This window comes from Bos taurus, chromosome 28 (assembly GCF_002263795.3).
Source record: "Bos taurus isolate L1 Dominette 01449 registration number 42190680 breed Hereford chromosome 28, ARS-UCD2.0, whole genome shotgun sequence".
Classification (NCBI taxonomy): domain Eukaryota; kingdom Metazoa; phylum Chordata; class Mammalia; order Artiodactyla; family Bovidae; genus Bos; species Bos taurus.
In genome coordinates this window covers 30,067,149-30,086,844 of record NC_037355.1, presented here as the reverse complement: position 1 = coordinate 30,086,844, position 19,696 = coordinate 30,067,149, and the positions used below count along the sequence as shown (strand labels likewise).

General features: G+C 36.5%; 1 protein-coding gene across 6 annotated transcripts in view; it reads right to left on the bottom strand.

Annotated features, from left to right (window-relative positions):
• ADK (adenosine kinase) overlaps window positions 1–19,696 on the bottom strand; it is a 543,729-nt gene that overhangs the window by 469,556 nt on the left and 54,477 nt on the right.

Below are 19,696 nucleotides of genomic sequence, written 5' to 3'. Positions count from 1 at the left end.
CTTTCATTAAATATATAGTAGGGCTAAGAGTCGGACACGACTCAGCGACTTCACTTTCCCTTTTTACTTTCATGCATTGGAGAAGGAAATGGCAACCCACTCCAGTGTTCTTGCCTGGAGAATCCCAGGGATGGGGGAGCCCTGGTGGGCCGTCGTCTATGGGGTAGCACAGAGTTGGACATGACTGAAGCGACTTAGCAGCAGCAGCAGCAGCAGGGACTTCCCTGGTGATCCAGTGGTTAAGACTCCACGCTTTCAAAGCAGGGGGAGTGTGGGTTCTTACTCTGGTCTGGGAACTAAAATCCCATATGCCATATTGTACGGCCAAGAGAGGGAAAAAAGCAATATACAGTAAACATTTATTATATACCAGACTATGTACTAAGTAATGTAACACAGGAGGAAAAATAAGCTTTGGAATTCTTAACTAAACCATTAACTAGCTTAGTGACCATAGGCAATTGTTTCAACTATAAGTTTCCCTGACTATAAAATAGAGGCTACCATAAATATAAGAACAGGGATATTCCAATATCATATAGTTCATACTACTAAAGGTCACAGAAATAGGCAAACAACAAAGGACAGGTCTGCAATTTCCACTTGTACTCATCCTTTTCCTAAAACTAACTGTCTGACAGCAGAGAGGTCATCTAAATCTCCTTTCTTGCCTCCCCTTCCACAAGTGCCTTTATTCACTTTATAAAAAGAATGGCACACATCTTTTCCATCCTGAATGTAACCATACTGCAATGCCTACGTATAAAAATCTCTGAAGTATTAAACAAGGAATGATTCATAATACTTGGTCTTCAAGGCCTTCTTAAAGTACTACAAACTGACTTTATGGCTTCCTGTTTTACACACTATTACAGTAAACAATGAAGACAGAAATTTAAACTGAGGAATTGGGATAGAATGTTCTATTTTCAGATATATTCAGAAGTTGATTACAATTTTCATTTTAAAAGTTCATCATTTCTAGCCCATGTTCATCATCAGAGAATACATTCCTTTTCAAGTAGAGTTCTGTGAAGCAAAGCTAAGAGAATTTCTAAAAAGGAACAAGAAAGACAAAGTCAATTTATTTCTTCCAAGCAACACTCTTTAAACAAGTCTTCTTGCCTTACATTTATCTACCAAGGATTAAGATTCAAAGATGGTTGTTACAGGAACATGAATCAAATCAATTTATTTGAATTGAAAAAATGAAGTCAGACTTCTTACATCATGAAAGTAAATCTCATTGGTGTGACAATGAAAGAACAGTTTTGCCAAAAAGGTTTCAAGATAGACAGTGGCTTTAAACTGAATAAATGGTTTTGGTTAAAACGTGTTTAAGTCATCTGATAAAAACATCTTACCAAAGAAACATCCTTTGACATAGGTATATTGAAGTTAACAAGATTTAGCTTTTCTCAATACTGCCTGAACAATGCCTATGAATAAAATACCAACATATAATTACTACTTAATATAATTACATTAAGAAGCTTTAATAAAGCCTTTTTGGTATACTTCCCAGAATTTCAAGTCTTTAATGACTCTAATGACTCTGGCAAGTCAGGTGATTTCTATTCTTTGCTTCCAACAAAACTGAAAAAGGTCTTAATCAAATTATCAGCTGATAGATAAATAAAAATAATTCTGATGATAAATCATTTGACGTTAGAAAAGTTCAAATAATTGAGTAAAAATTCCTGAAACAAAACTGTCCATTACCATTCAATTAATTATATAAACAGAGTACTCAGAATTTAGATCTCTAAAAGAAAAAAAGGGGGGAAATAAAACTAATGCTGAACATTGTCTTACTGTAGCACTGGGTATTATTTATCCACAAAAGGTTCAATTAATTGGAAAAAAGATCAGCTTCATCCATCTCATTAAAAGATGCATTTCCAAAAACTTCTCATTTTCTTGTTTAATACTGATTTAACATTTAATACATTTACATTGTTTTATTAATTGTATGCTAATTAAAATAACTAGAAAACATATTTTAAACTTGACTTCATACATATAGTTGTTCAAAGACACACGACAGGGTGATCAATATGCAAGAAAGCCTTGCATGCATAAAAATACATTGCCTTCATAATGTATACATAATATATTATGTGCAAAACATAATCCATGCATAAAAAACACATCACAAAAGGATGAAACCTGGTGGGAAAGTATAATAAAAATACAAATTTAAACAGAGAAAGGAATATAAATTTTTTAATGTTAAGAAAGAAGTTGTTTGTATCTTTTTATAAATGTATAATGAATGGTAGGTATCAAACTACTATGGTATTTAAGACTCCAGTAAAAGAATGATTTACCAGTTTTATTTAACATTAAAATATAAAAATCATAAATACTTAAATGACTGAGGAAGTACTTACTTATCAAAACATTTTCATGGAAGTTAAAAAGTTTGAAACCAGTGGATTTGATGATATCTCTCAGCAAAGTGCTTGATATATACAAAATAGGAACTCCATCAATATAACTTTCCTTTTTTTTTTTAACATGTATCGTGTACTTAACAATGCTGTGGCACAGCATTAAACACCTTTAATATTAGCTCCTTTTTTAGGGGGCCATACCACGAGGCCAGTAGGATCTTAGTTTGCTGACCAGGGATTGAAGCTGTGTCCCCTGAAATGGAAGTAGGGAGTCCCAACTATTACAGCACCAGGGAATTCCCTTACGTTCCTTCTCTAGATAGTGAAAGAGAAATAACAAACATGTCTTGCCCTTATGTGTGTGCTAGTCACTCAGTCGTGTCCAACTCTTTGTGACCCCATGGACTATAACCCACCAGGCACCTCTGTCCATGGGATTTTCCAGGCAAGAATACTGGAGTGGGTTGCCATTCCCTTCTCCAGGGGATCTTCCCAACCAAGGCATCAAACCCAGGTCTCCTGCACTGCGGGCAGATTCTTTAGCCTCTGAGCTACCAGGGAAGCTGTCTTGCCCTTGGGATCTCACAATTCAGTAGACAAATCAGAATAAAAGTAACCACTCATAGTGTCATAAGTATTGATATTACAATACAGTTAAGTACAATATAGAAAAGGGAGTACTGTCTCTTTTGTAAGAGTCAAAAAAAAGGACATCTTTTATCTGTTGCCCAACTTTCTCTTCCTCTCCCATTTCATCTCTTCTGTGCTCCTTTCCCATAAAAAACCTTTCCTCCTTTTAAAGAATTGTGGTGCTGGAGAAGACTCTTGAGAGTTCCTTGGACAGCAAGATCAAATCACTCAATCCTAAAGGAAATCAACCCTGAATATTCATTGGAAGGACTGATGCTGAAGCTGAAGCTCCAAAACTTCGGACACTTGATGCAAAGAACCAACTCACTGGAAAAGACCCTGATGCTGAGAAAGATTGAGGGCAGGAGGAAAAAGCGGAGACAGAGAAGGAAATGGTTAGATGGCATCATTGACACAATGGATATGAATCTGAGCAAACTCCAAGAGATAGTGAAAGACAGAGGCCTAGCGCACTGCAATCCATGGAGTCAGACACAACTTAGCGACTGAACAACAACTTTTAAAGTCTCAGGGTAAGAATTTAAAGAGAATAGTGAAGGTAGCCCATAAAAAAGATCCATATTATAGGCAAGAAGAAGCCAAGGACAGCTTAACTGTGATCAAATCACCCAAAAGACATTCTACTTTGCAGATTCAAGTACATCTTCAGGTCCTCAACAATAAATTTACAAGATCCATTATTTTTCTTTTTTTATTTTTAAATTATGAAAGTATGATAACACATCTACAGGAGACTTGGAAAGTACAGAACAAAGTTACATGTAGTTCCACTATATATTACAATTATTTTCTTAAGTAGATAAATCTTAATTTAGTTGAAATTTCAGTATCAAACTCTCAAAAACTAACAGAATGAATACACAGAAAAGTAGAAGGATAAGTAAATCTGAAAAGTACTATGAACCAAGCCAAAATAATTAAGATTTATATAATTTTCACACAACAGTATGATAAAAATTCTAGTTTCCACAGACTATAAATCAGGAGACACTGGAACATACCCAGGGACATAAAATAAGGTACAAAAATTTCATGGTCTAATACAGTCTATTCGGTTATTATGAGGAATTATGTTAGAAATCAAAGATATCTGAGAAGAACCCACATATTTTTAAGTACAATGTAGCATTCACCAAGAGAGACCTTTGATTATCTACTGAAAGCCTCAATAAAGTTAAAAGACTGAAAAAACACAGAGGGTTACTACAGAGAAGAAAGCATTTAAATGAGAAATTAATGTCAAAATGCAAGATCCATTTTAAACTATTCTACTGGCAGATTAGCTCTCTAATCCCAAACTTTAAAATGTTCAGTCTCTCCTTAGTATTTCTTTCTCGGATACGATTTTCCCCTGCCCCAAGCCAGGTAACTTTCCATCAGATCTCAATAACCTTTATTTTTCTTTGTCTTTGCTGGTTTAGTCAGTTTTATCTTCCTTATTTCTTCCTTGACTCTTGCACCCTCCTTCTTAAGAACCTGACCTACCACCAAGAGCAAGCCAAACTGCAGGGTTTGAGGACACAGTTATATACTTAAAACACTGCCTCAAATTCATTTTGGAAGGCAAGATATAAATTACAATTATAAATGTAAAAGTAAATATGCCATCAGGTCCACAATCCTTACTAATAAAATGGAGCTACTTCTCAATGAAACATTTAATGTTAATATTTGCTTTTAAAATGTCTGTTTAAATGTGGGACTAAATTAAATGCAGTTCTCTTTTTCATTTAGTGGATCTTGTTCTGCCAACCTAACTTCTGTTGGCAGAACAAAAGATATACAGATTTTTTAATCTCTTATTACATTTAACTTATTCTCTGAATATTCAATGTTTTAAATTAATAAACTTGAAAGGGAAAATTCAGCTTAGTAAGAAAAAGAAAGGAGAGCTATACTTCAACTTTCTACTCTGTCTTCTCCAGAATAATACGACACATAAACTATTTTTCACTTGAGTTTTGTTTCCTAAAGACATGATTAAACAGATGTTCTGCTTTTATATCATTTGTTAGATTCAAACATGAACATAGTTCCTAAAAAAGCCAGAGACAGCATAAGGGTACTGTGGTATTTCTCAACCTTTTTTCTACCTGAATTTACCAGAGGGAAAAGACATACACTCCAGTCATCAGGAGATGAAGAAGCAGGAGAGAACACAGGCAAGGGCCCTCTCTATCTTGCCTGTGGTCTCCACAAAGTCTGAGTCTTCTGTATGAGACTGAAACAAATATTATTCATTCAAATATGTTATTTCCCTGAAGATTAGCATAACTTAGAACTTAAGGCTCAGAAAGGTCTTTGAAGAGATTGTTAAGCCCCAAAACACCTCGGTCATAAATGAAATGCCCTACCAATGTCAGATAGTTAATGCCAAGCTAAGACTTGCTATACAGAAGGATGTTAATAAATAGTCCATAAATATTTGCAACTAAGATTGCCTTCTTGAGAATCAAACAAGTAAAATTCTAGAAATCTACAAATATTACCATATAAACCAAAGAACCTTAATGGTATCCTGCAAAGTTCTATAAAGTTGACAGAATCAATCAGATAGTGTGGATAGAGCAAGATTTTAAACTTAACATGCTTAAATGGTTCTTGCAACTGAAAACTAAAGGTTGATTAAAACATATTAAGGGAATTCCCTGGCAGTCTAGTGGTTAGGACTTCATGTTCTCACTGCCTGGGGTCTGGGTTCAATCTTTGGTTGGGGGACTAAGATCCCTCCAAGGTGTGCACTTTGGCCAAAAAAAAAAAAAAAAGAAATGTTAGAAAGCACAGAGAACTATATTCAATATCCTATGAGAAACCATAATGGAAAGATTATTTTTAAAAAACGACCCAGCAATCCCCCTGCTGGGCATACACACCGAGGAAACCAGAATTGAAAGAGACACGTGTACCCCAGTGTTCATCGCAGCACTGTTTATAATAGCCAGGACATGGAAGCAACCTAGATGTCCATCAGCAGATGAATGGATAAGAAAGCTGTGGTACATATACACAATGGAGTATTACTCAGCCATTAAAAAGAATACATTTGAATCAGTTCTAATGAGGTGGATGAAACTGGAGCCTATTATACAGAGTGAAGTAAGCCAGAAAGAAAAACACCAATACAATATACTAATGCATATATATGGAATTTAGAAAGATGGTAACGACAACCCTATATGCGAGACAGCAAAAGAGACACAGATGTATAGAACAGTCTTTGGGATTCTGGGGGGACGGGGGGAGGGGATGATTTGGGAGAATGGCATTAAAACATGTGTAATATCATATAAGAAACGAATCGCCAGTCTAGATTTGATGCAGGATACAGGAAGCTTGGGGCTGGTGCACTGGATGACCCAGCGGGATGGTATGGGGAGGGAGGTGGGAGGGGGGTTCAGGATGGGGAACACATGTACACCTGTGGCGGATGCATGTTGATATATGGCAAAACCAATACAATATTGTAAAGTAAAAAAAAAAAAAGAATATTAAAAAAAAAAAGAAAACTTGAAAATAGGCAAGTACTTAGGTCACAGATATTGTTCTGAGCCCTGAGGATACAGTGATGTACAAAACCAGATGTAGTTATTACATATAGAGATTATAACTATTCTCATGACATTACAGTCTCTTGAGGAGGTAATTATAAATATACAAATCATTCCAATAAATGAAAAAGTTTAAAAAAAAATAAAAAAATAAATTTTCTTCTAAAAAAATAAATAAAAATTAAAAACCAATGTATATATATGTACTATTGAATCACTTTGTTGTACCGCAGTAATTAACATAACATTGTAAATTAACGATATTTCAATTTAAAAACATACAAAAAAGACCCATACTAGAAAGGAAGAAAAGGGGGATCAAAAGTGTTAATCTACTAACAAGTAAGGCTGAAATTTAAGAGGCTTGTAGAGAAGGAAATTAAGAGTAAACCACAGAGTTAGAATGCAAAAAATAGCAAAGTTATAATGTTTGTGAAAATAATACTTTAAATTCTCATTAGAAAACTAGATGAGGATTAAAATTCAGCTAGATGAATTCTACCAAAAATTTACAGAAGGGCTAACACCTATCCTACTCAAACTCTTCCAGAAAATTGCAGAGGAAGGTGAACTTCCAAACTCATTCTATGAGGCCACCATCACCAAAACCAAACAAAGATGCTACAAAAAAAGAAAACTACAGGCCAGTATCACTGATGAACATAGATGCAAAAATGCTTAACAAAATTCTAGCAAACAGAATCCAACAACATATTAATAAGATCATACATCATGACCAAGGCAGCTTTATCCCAGGGATGCAAGGATTCTTCAACATTTGCAAATCAATCAATGTGATACACCACATTAACAAATTGAAAGATAAAAACCATATGATTATCACAATAGATGCAGAGAAAGCCTTTGACAAAATTCAACATCCATTTATTACAAAAACCCTCCAGAAAGCAGGCATAGAAGGCATATGCCTCAACATAATAAAAGCCATATATGATAAACCCACAGCAAACATTATCCTCAATGGTGAAAAATTGAAAGCATTTCCCCTAAAGTCAGGAACAAGACAAGGGTACCCACTCTCACCACTACTATTCAACATAGTTCTGGAAGTTTTAGCCACAGCAATCAGAGAAGAAAAAGGAATCCAGATTAGAAAAGAAGTAAAACTCTTCACTGTCTGCAGATGACATGATCCTCTACATTGAAAACCCTAAAGACTCCATCAGAAAATCACTAGAACTAATCAATGAACATAGTAAAGTTTCAGGATATAAAATTAACACACAGAAATCCTTTGCATTCCTTTACACTAACAATGAGAGAACAGAAAGAGAAATTAAGGAAACAATTCCATTCACCATTGCAATGAAAAGAATAAAATACTTAGGAATAAATCTACCTAAAGAAACAAAAGACCTATATATAGAAAACTATAAAACACTGATGAAAGAAATCAAAGATGACACAAATAGATGGACAAATATACCATGTTCATGGATCAGAAGAATCAATATAGTGAAAATGAATATACTACCCAAAGCAATCTATAGATTCAATGCAATCCCTATCTAAAACTAGAACAAATAATTTCACAATTTGTATGGACATACAAAAAAACCTCAAATAGCCAAAGCAATCTTGAGAAAGAAGAATGGAATTGGAAGAATCAACCTGCCTGACTTCAGACTATACTACAAAGCTAGTCATCAAGACAGTATGGTACTGGCACAAAGACAGAAAAATAGATCAATGGAACCAAATAGAAAGCCCAGAGATAAATCCACACACCTATGGACACCTTATCTTTGACAAAGGAGGCAAGAATATACAGTGGAGAAAAGACAATCTCTTTAACAAGTGGTGCTGGGAAAACTGGTCAACCACTTGTAAAAGGATGAAACTAGAACACTTTCTAACACCATACACAAAAATAAACTCAAAATAGATTAAAGATCTAAACATAAGACCAGAAACTATAAAACTGCTAGAGGAAAACATAGGCAAAACACTCTCCGACATACATCACAGCAGGATCCTCTATGACCCACCTCCCAGAGTAATGGAAATAAAAGCAAAAATAAACATATGGGACCTAATTAAACTTAAAAGCTTTTGCACAACAAAGGAAACTATAAGCAAGGTGAAAAGGCAGCCTTCAGAATGGGAGAAAATAATAGCAAACAAAGCAACTGACAAAGAATTAATCTCAAAAATATACAAAGAGCTCCTTCAGGTCAATTCCAGAAAAATAAACGACCCAATCAAAAAATGGGCCAAACAACTAAACAGACATTTCTCCAAAGAAGACATACAGATGGCTAACAAACACATGAAAAGATGCTCAACATCACTCATTACCAGAGAAATGCAAATCAAAACCACAATGAGGTACCATCTCATACCAGTCAGAATGGCTGCTATCAAAAAGTCTACAAACAATAATTGCTGGAGAGGGTGCAGAGAAAATCTACCCCTCTTACATTGTTGGTGGGAATGCAAACTAGTACAGCCACTATGGAGAACAGTGTGGAGATTCCTTAAAAAACTGGAAATAGAGATGCCATATGGCCCAGTAATCCCACTGCTGGGCATACACACCGAGCAAACCAGAACTGAAAGAGACATGTGTACCCCAATGTTCATCGCAGCACTGTTTATAATAGCCAGGACATGGAAGCAACCTAGATGTCCATCAGCAGACAAATGGATAAGAAAGCTGTGGTACATATACACAATGAAATATTACGCAGCTATTAAAAAGAATGCATACGAATCAGTTCTAATGAGGTGGATGAAACTGGAGCCTATTATACAGAATGAAGTAAGTTAGAAAGAAAAGCATCAAAACAGTATATTAACTCATATATACGGAATTTAGAAAGATGATAACGATTACCCTATATGCAAGATTGCAAAAGAGACAGAGATGTAAAGAACAGACTTTTGGACTCTGTGGGAGAAGGCGAGGGTGGGATGATTTGAGAGAATAGCACTGAAACATGTATATTATCATATGTGAAATGGATCACCAGTCCAGGTTCAATGCATGAGACAGGGTGCTTTAGGGCTGGGGCACTGGGATGACGCTGAGGGATGGGATGGGGAGGGATGTGGGAGGGGGGGTTCAGGATGGGGAACACATGTACACCCATGGCTGATTCATGTCAATGTATGGCAAAAACCACTACAATACTGTAATTAGCCTCCAATTAAAATAAATTTATTTTTTTAATAAATAAATAAAATTCAGCTAGAGAAAACAGGAGGAAAAATAATAAAGCTACATTTAAGCCTCAACACAGAAATATACTCTTTGTATTTTAAAAACATCTCTGATAATTATTCATAATGACTAGCTAGATATTTTCATTAAAGGAAATTTTTAACATTTGGTACTTGTAAGATATCACCACGTGGCTCTTGAACCACTTCAACAAAGCTAGCCAACTTTGTATCACACTTTCAATATACTTCTAAGTACATTTTAATCTGGCTTCTGTCCCTCTGTATCATTCCATTGTGATTTACTTAGCTGAGGTCACCATTGATATTGTACTGCTAAATCCAGTGGACTCCCTGTAGGTTTTATATTACCAATCTGTTACATCTGATACTATTCACTACTCTGTCATACAAGCTCACTATTCTTTGTGAGACCTGGTCTTAGTTCTCCCAATAAAAGTTCGCCATCTCCTTCTGTAACTCATCTACCCATTCCATTAAATGCTTTATCCTCCACCCCACTTCTCTTTTTATTTCATGTCTTTCGTGTAGAAAGGCTTATCTATTAGTTGCTTTAAACACTACCTATGGGAGAAGGAAATGACAATCCACTCCAGTATTCTTGCCTGGGAAATATCATGGACAGAGGAGCCTGGTGGGCTACAGTCCACAGGGTCACCAAGAGTGGGAGACGACTAAAGTGACATAGATGCAGGCTCTAGCTGTGCCTCTCTCACGGGACTTAGGCCTTCTGACCAGTATTAAAATAATTTTTGGAGGTATCAAAAAAAATTAACACTGCCTATATAATGATGGTGGTATTGGTGGTGATAATGAGGATGATAATGGTAATAACAGGTAACATTTATTGAATGGCATTAGGTCAAAGTACAATTAAATATAATCTTTATTTATTATATGTCTCTCCCACCGTGAATCCTCTACCAACCAGACACATAAATCACAGATGCTCCTAAATATGCCCATCTAGATAACACATATTTATCTCATCCATGAACAAACCTGAACCCAATCTCTTCATCACCTCTAACATGTCCTTCCTCCCATACTCCCTAATTCAGTTATAAATAACAACATCTAGTCATTCACCAAAACTAAACATTGGAACATCACTCCTGACTCCTTTGCTCTTTTCATTAAATCAATCAAATCTTACCTTTATAACACTGTATTATTGAACTTTCTCCTGACCATTTTCTAACTATAATGATTGGCAGGCAGATTCTTTACCACTGTGCCATCTTACCTTACCTTATACTTAACCAAATTCTGTAACGCTACAGTAATGAGTTGATTTCTTTCTACATTTGTTTCCTCGATTACACTACTAGCTGCTTAAAGGAAAGAAATTTATTTGGCAAAAGCTGACCACAAAGTAGATGCTCCAAAAAATATGTACTGAGTTCAAATCAACTGCTAAAAATGAACCTATGCTTAGGTAAGTCTTAAGAGTACCATTTTCCTCAATATTCAAAATCAGGTCTAAATACCAGAGAAGCCACAAGGAATACCATCTTATAATATCTGGGTCAAAATGAGGTCTTCATAAATAAGTCTGTGTTCATTTAGCATCAGTATTTTAGGTCTTATTTGAAGACGCTCCAGAGCAACTCACAATCAGTTACTTAATATGAAATAATATAAAGATTCCGAATCAAATATCAGTTTATTTCAAATTCTAAGAATATAGAATTCATTTTTTTTAAATCAAAATGGCCAACATCATCTTTCTTTTAATGAAAAGCAAAGGTAACTAGGCTAAAGGAAATATTCAAAATTCAGCAGCATTTCCAAATACCAGCAATAATCTAAAAAAGTGAATGGATTTCCCTGGTGGTCAAGTGGTTAAGAATCTGCCTGCCAGTGCAGGGGACATAGGTTTGATACCTGGTCAGGAATATTCCACATGCCACAGAGTAATGAAGCCTCCGAGCTGCAACTACTGAGGTCACGCACCAGATGAAGCCCATGAGCTCGCATGCTCTGCGACAAGAGAAGCCCCCGCAGTGAGAGCCTGCAGACACAACTAGAGAGCAGCCCCGCCTGCTGCAGCCAGAGAAAGCCCGCACGCAGCGAGAAGACCCAGCACGGCCAAAGATACATACATAACTTTTTTTAAAAAAAGACTCAGTATAAAGCTTTACTAGCAAAACAACTACAGGGCTATATAAGCTCAAGGACAGAAAGAAAAAACACTGAGAAGCTAGAAACCAAACTATAGATAAATTTTAAAATCGGCACTGCAGATCAGTGCGTAAAGGTAGACTATTCACAATACAATAATATAATATTTGATTCCCTATAAGGAAAACTTTTAAAAACCAGATCCTTACCTCACATCATATACAAAAATCAATTTAGGATCAATTAAAGACCTAAATAGACAAAGCAAAATGATATGACTTGCGGAAGAAAATATTGCAAAATAGCTATATATAGATTTAACTACAAAAATGTCAGAGCATCTCACAATTAGTTTTAAACAAAACAATGATAGCTTTTAACCTTATATACAGTCTTACTTGACACTCCAAATGTTTCACCTTTCAACTAATATACACTCATTTATCGAAGTAATTCATCATAAATTACACAATGATTCACCTCTAAATTGCTGACACTAAATAATCAGCAGTGAAATTTATGACCAACCCTTATTACTCATAGTATTTTTAGAGCAAACATTAAGTAATACCTTTCATTTTTGTTTACATTAATCAAGATTTACCTAAGGTTCATATCATTATTAAGGATTTATATCCATGAGAGAAACGTATTTCCTGAACTACTCTAGCTTCGCTTTTTAAAACTATTTTCATTGCAAATGATGATTTTTATTTCCAAGTACCATTTCATTAATTCTCTCATTTCTCTTACTTCTGTGGGTATTTATCTGGTGTCAGGGAAAATTAAGGCAAATCTGTCTTACAAATTCCTTCCCTCTGTTTTCCATCTCTATTTATACATTCCTTTTCCTTTACTCTCCATAATTACACCAATATCCATCTGGAAGTATTTATATGTTCCGTATTTCCTCCTCTCCTCACACCCACTGTGTCTCTTCAAGATGCTGGAGAAGATTATTTTCAATAGTCTACTTCCTATAACAAGTGTTCCTACTTAATTTCAGTTATAATATTTACATCAAATAATTACATCAAAACTAACTTAATTTTGCTTTTCTTTTAATTAGATAAAGATTCTAGTTTTTTCTTATTCAAGGGAACACCAGCTTTATAATCTTCAAGAACAGAAACTCTAGAAGAAATTTAATTTTTGAATATCAAATAATTATCTAGTTGATATTTCCAAATCATGGCAATGCTTGCTCTATTCTGGAAACAGGTCAATTGGAGGCAACATATCATCCTCCCAACACAGAACTTCATTGTTTTCAAACCTCAGCCAAAAAGAGAATTCTGGAGTCTTTCTGTTTTTGTTGTTGTTTCTTTTTTTTTGGCTTTTTTAAAAATTAATTTATTTCTTTTAATTGGAGGCTAATTATTTTACAGTACAAAGAAATTATTAATATACTGATAAACTAATTAAAACTGAACGTTAACAATGTTTAGAGCAAATAACACACATTTTTCTCATCTATACTATATCTATAATTAAAGGAAAACAGAATCACTCCAAAAATCTGGATGTATAATTGAGTTTTTCAATTTCGAATTAATACTTCCAGAGTAAGATAGCAGAAAATATAGAATACAGGTTTACAATTAAAACAAGCATGTATTTCAAATTACTGCACAATGCCTGATACATTTTTGGTCATGAACAAATGTCTTAAGCTCTGTTATTTTTTATGAGGATAACTACCTCATGAAGTTGTCATGACGACAAAACTAATATTATATAAAAAATGTACCTAATACACAGTGAATAAATGCTTCATGGTCAAATAATAATTGTCAAAAATAAATGTATTCTTATTTTTCTCCTTACCCTTGAAATTTTTTCAGATGGATTCTCCATGGCCCTTCTTTAGATCCAACCTTTGTGTACACCAGTCCAAAGTACAAAGACCACTGGAATATGATGGGTTCTTGTTCTTTAAAAAACTGCGCCGAAAAACTTGACAACATAGCACATGAAAAATGTATCTTCACTGAAATATATGTGAAGAAAATACCAATTCCCTCATTAGGTTTCAACACTGAACACAAAAGTCCACTTTAAAAAAGGCCTTTCATAAAATATTTCTCAGTCAGATGCTATCTACCAAGTTGCCTAACATATATCCAGCTCTGTGCTAAGAGTCATGTAAGAAAAAGGTATCGTGCAGTTCCTTTGCACCAAGAGCTGAGCGCATACAGAAAAAATTTACTAAGATACTTTTCTTAATTGTCTCTCTCCCCAGCAATGTTTATAAATGCTGCATGTGAGGCATATGCTATAGGTATTTAATTATAAACCTATACAACAGAAAAAATATTGAGCTTCCTCTCAAGAAATGAGAAAGCAGAAGACAGTAATGAGAGTCAAGAAAGTCAAAGGAAATCATAAATTAAAGGAAAAAAACCTCTCATTAAATTAAAACCACCACTTGTTTGACAAATTGTAAGCTGAGATCATCACATAAATTATACAAACTGCTAAACAGTTAAAGCAAAAGATAAGATCAGCAATCAAGAAAAGAATTGAATTAAAAGTAAATAAGAAATTGATTTTTATTAATCCAGAGATTGCTCTGACAAAGAAACCAGGCTTACTCATTTTGAATCCCCCAAATCGGGTATGTAGTTGTTAATTCTTAGTTTATACAACAGGTTTAAATTACCGATAATTTAATAATCTAATTAAAAAATAAAGGTAGTGAGTGTGGCATTGTAGAAAAAGAAACAAACAGGGTCAGGACATACAGATTCCATCTCAGGCTTGCACTGCTAACTATAATCAACAGCAAAAGCAGTAACTTCACTGAGACTGTTCCTTTGTTGTAAAATGAATAAAGAGATTTAAATTATCTCCAAAGTCCAGTTTGTCTCAAAATTCCTGTGATTGTATATGTCCTGCTACAGTACATACAATAACAGTGAAATACACACAGTCATACCCCTGGAACTTCCACTTAAATATGGCAGAAAGATTATCTACTCTTCCATCTAAGACTGTTAAAATGATGACAAAGGCACAGACACGCAAAAAAGCAAACATCTATGGGATCAAAAATAATATAAAAGAAGTAACTAAGCAGTACTGGCCAAAAGGTTTCCACAAATTTTCAGAAAAAGGAAAACAGATGAGGAACTCAGCAGTGCTAAAGAAACAAAAATCTCAGTTACAACTGAAAGAAGCTGCTTATGATAAGCAAGCCTAGTCCATCTGCAGAAACCCTAATCTCAGAAGATACACATAAGACATGGAGCCACAAGTAAGGGAATGAACTACTACCATCACCATCACAACCTACAATACCTGAAATAGAGATAAATTACCAGTTTATTCCCTCAAGAAACCAAAAAGAAGCATCTCTGAATGAACGACAAAAGGCAAAGCAGAGGAAGTAAAGAGGGACAGGTGAAACTGCCGACTTAATTACGGTACCCCTCTCACTGGCCAACTCAGAATAAAGCAGCCAGGCTGAAACTTTCAGAAAGCAAAATTCAAGACTTTTCTGGAAAGAAACTGAACAGATTCTTTAGACTTCCAGATATTAACATTAAGGGTCACACACACACCCTCAGAAAAATAGGCTTGTAGCATAACCAAGCCTTTGGTAGAGCCCAACATGAAAGGGACAGAGTAAAGGGACAAAGCAGTTAAGCAGTTAATCCTATTAGAGGATCGTAAGTAAAGAAAAAAGTATGGGAGACCCCTGTAAGTTACTGATCACTCAGTAAAGCGGGTTTGCTTAAGCACAAAGCTAAGCAAGCTTGATTAGCAACAGAAGCACGAAACATGCCCCCAGACAATAAAACACTGGTGGCATGAGATCCACATTCTGCCCAGTGAGCTCATTAAATTAATGATCCCTAGGGCAAAGTCTCTGCACATATAAAACACAATAATTTATGGAAGGGTGACATGTCAAAGTGAAAGACCCTCACTGTACTGAGACCTGAAATAATTTTTCCATAGTGCCATGACAGTCCTGGCTTGACCATGTAGGGACAAGAAAACGCCTCCACCTGACCGAAAGGAGCTGATGATGGAAGCATGATGTGTACTCAAGAATGTGGAAGGGACTTCCCTGGTGGTCCAGTGGTTAAGAATCTGCCTGCCAATTCAGGGGACACAGGTTTGACCACTGGGCCAGCACGATCTCATATGCTGTAGAGCAACTAAGCCCATGAGCCACAACTATGGGAAGCCCGTATGGTCCAGGGCCCACACAGGGCGCACGTGCCACAGCTACTGAGCCCGTGTGTCTAGAGCCCACGCTCTGCAACAGTAAGCCTCTGCCATGAGAAGGCCTCACACCACAACAAAGGGCAGCCCCCACTCGCCACAACTAGAGAAAAGACCATGGGAAGCAACGAAGAGCCAAAAATAAATAAATAATTTAAAAAAAAAAAAGAATGAGGAAAAAGGTGATCTTTCCCCCTCCCACTTTTTCTTTGATTATAAAACTGTAGCCCACCAAGTTCTTAGAACATGATACCATCTCACTTGCCCACTTGTAAACTTCACAAGCATCCTATTCCAATAAATCACTTGTATCTACCACCTTGCCTCTCATTGAAGTTGTTCTGCACTGAGACATAGAGAACTGGAGCTCCAACTCCAGAAAAATAAATGACCCAATCAAAAAATGGGCCAAAGAACTAAATAAGACATTTCTCCAAAGAAGACATACAGAGGGCTAACAAACACATGAAAAGATGCTCAACATCACTCATTATCAGAGAAAAGCAAATCAAAACCACTATGAGGTACCATTTCACGCCAATCAGAATGGCTGCAATCCAAAAGTCTACAAGCAATAAATGCTGGAGAGGGTGTGGAGAAAAGGGAACCCTCTTACACTGTTGGTGGGAATACAAACTAGTACAGCCACTATGGAGAACAGTGTGGAGATTCCTTAAAAAACTGGAAATAGAACTGCCTTATGACCCAGCAATCCCACTACTGGGCATACACACTGAGGAAACCAGAAGGGAAAGAGACACGTGTACCCCAATGTTCATGGCAGCACTGTTTATAATAGCCAGGACATGGAAGCAACCTAGATGTCCATCAGCAGATGAATGGATAAGAAAGCTATGGTACATATACACAATGGAGTATTACTCAGCCATTAAAAAGAATACATTTGAATCAGTTCTAATGAGGTGGATGAAACTGGAGCCTATTATACAGAGTGAAGTAAGCCAGAAAGAAAAACATCAATACAGTATACTAACGCATATATATGGAATTTAGAAAGATGGTAACAATAACCCTGTGTACGAGACAGCAAAAGAGACACTGATGTATAGAACAGTCTTATGGACTCTGTGGGAGAGGGAGAGGGTGGGAAGATTTGGGAGAATGGCAGTGAAACATGTATAATATCATGTATGAAACAAGATGCCAGTCCAGGTTCAATGCACGATACTGGATGCTTGGGGCTGGTGCACTGGGACAACCCAGAGGGATGGTATGGGGAGGGAGGAGGGAGGAGGGTTCAGGATGGGGAACACATGTATACCTGTGGCGGATTCATTTCGATATTTGGCAAAACTAATACAATATTGTAAAGTTTAAAAATAAAATAAAATTAAAAAAAAAAAAAAGAACTGGAGCTCCTTGGAGGCCCCCAAAACACCACCTGGCAGTTTCGAACCCACACATATCAACATGCCAATGTGGTTTTGAATGTGGGATATGGGTGTGTGCATGTGTGTGGGTTTGGAAAAAAATTTTTTTGCTTTATTTATTGGTGCTCTTTGCCTATGTAACAAATTCACCCAAAAACTGGCAGGTTAAAACACAAGTCATTATCCCACACAGTTTCTGAGGGTCAGGAATCCAGGAGTAGTTTAGTTGAGTTTTTCTGGTTCAAGGTCTCTCACATGGTTGCAGTCAAGCTGTCAGCCAGAATGGCAATCATCTCAGGGCTTAAAAGAGAATGGAGAATCCACTTCTGAGGCTCACGCACATCACATGATTGTTGGCAAGTCTCAGTTCCTCACTAGTTATGTCGAGTTCCTCAGAGACAGAGGAAGTAGCCTCCATCTCCAGCCATTTGAGCCCCTCATAAGATGTCTGAATGTATGGGAGAGAGAGAGAGAGAGAACACTGGAGCACAAAAAAGAAAGCACCCACAATGGAAGACAATTTTTACAATTGACTACTGAAGCTTGTAACATGGTACAAGAAGCGGTGACCAGAACCATCCCTAAGAAAAAGAAACGCAACAAGGCAAAATGCTTGTCTGAGGAGGCCTCAGACAACCAAAGGAGAAAAGGAAAGATACACCCATCTGAATACAGAGTTCCAAAGAACAGCAGGAGAGATAAGAAAGTCTTAAGTGAAGAAAACAAAGAAATAGAAGAAAACAACAAAATGGGAAAGACTAAAGAGCTCTTCAAGGCAATTAGAGATACTGAGGGAATATTCCATGCAAATATGGGCACAATAAAGGACAGAAACAGTATGAACCTAACAAGAGCATAAGATATTAAGAAGAGATGGTGAGATTACACAGAAAAACTGCACAAAAAAGGTCTTAATGACTCAGATTACCACAATGGTGTCATCACTCACCTAGAGCCACACATCCTGGAGTGTGAAGTCAAGTGGGCCTTAGGAAGCATCCTACAAAGCTAGCGGAGGTGATGGAATTCCAGCTGAGCTATTTCCAATCCTGAAAGATGATGCTGTGAAAATACTGCACTCAATATGCCAGCAAATTTGGAAAATTCAGCAGTGGTCACAGGACTGGAAAATGTCAGGCTTCATTCCAATCCCAAAGAAAGGCAACACCAAAGAATGTTCTAACTACTGTGCAATTGCACTCATCTCACACACTAGCAAAGTAATGCTCAAAATTCTCCAAGCCAGGCTTCAACAGTACGTGAACCACGAGGTTCCAGATGTTCAAGCTGGATTTAGAAAAGGCAGAGGAACCAGAGATCAAATTGCCAACATCCACTGGATCATCGAAAAAGCAAGAGAGTTCCAGAAAAACATCTACTTCAGCTTTATGAACTATGCCAAAGCCTTTGACTATATGGATCACAACAAACAGTGGAAAATTCTGAAAGAGATGGGAATACCAGACCACCTGACCTGCCTCATGAGAAATCTGTATGCAAGTCAAGAAGCAACAGTTAGAACTGGACATGGAACAACAAACGGGTTCCAAATTGGGAAAGGAGTACGTCAAGACTGTACACTGCCTCCCTGCTTATTTAACTTATATGCAGAGGACATCACATGAAATGATATGCTGGATGAAGCACAAGCTGGAATCAAGACAGCTGGGAGAAATATGAATAACTTCAGATACACCACCCTTATAGCAGAAAAGTGAAGAAGAACTAAAGAGCCTCTTGATGAAAATGAAAGAGGAGAGTGAAAAAGTTGGCTTAAAACTCAACATTCAAAAAAAAAAAAAAAAAAGCATCCAGTCCCATCACTTTCTGGCAACTAGATGGGGAAACAATGGAAACAGACTTTATTTTGGGGGGCTCCAAAATCACTGCAGATGGTGACTGCAGTCATGAAATTAAAAGACGCTTAAAAGACCTAGGAATTAAAAGACCTAGGAGGCATATTAAAAAGTAGAGACATTACTTTGCCGACAAAGTCAAAGCTATGGTTTTTCCAGTAGTCATGTATGAATGTGAGAACTGGACCATAAAGAAGGCTGAGCATCGAAGCATTGATGCTTTTGAACTGTGGTGTTGGAGAAGACTCTGGAGAGTCCCCTGGACAGCAAGGAGATCCAACCAGTCCGTCCTC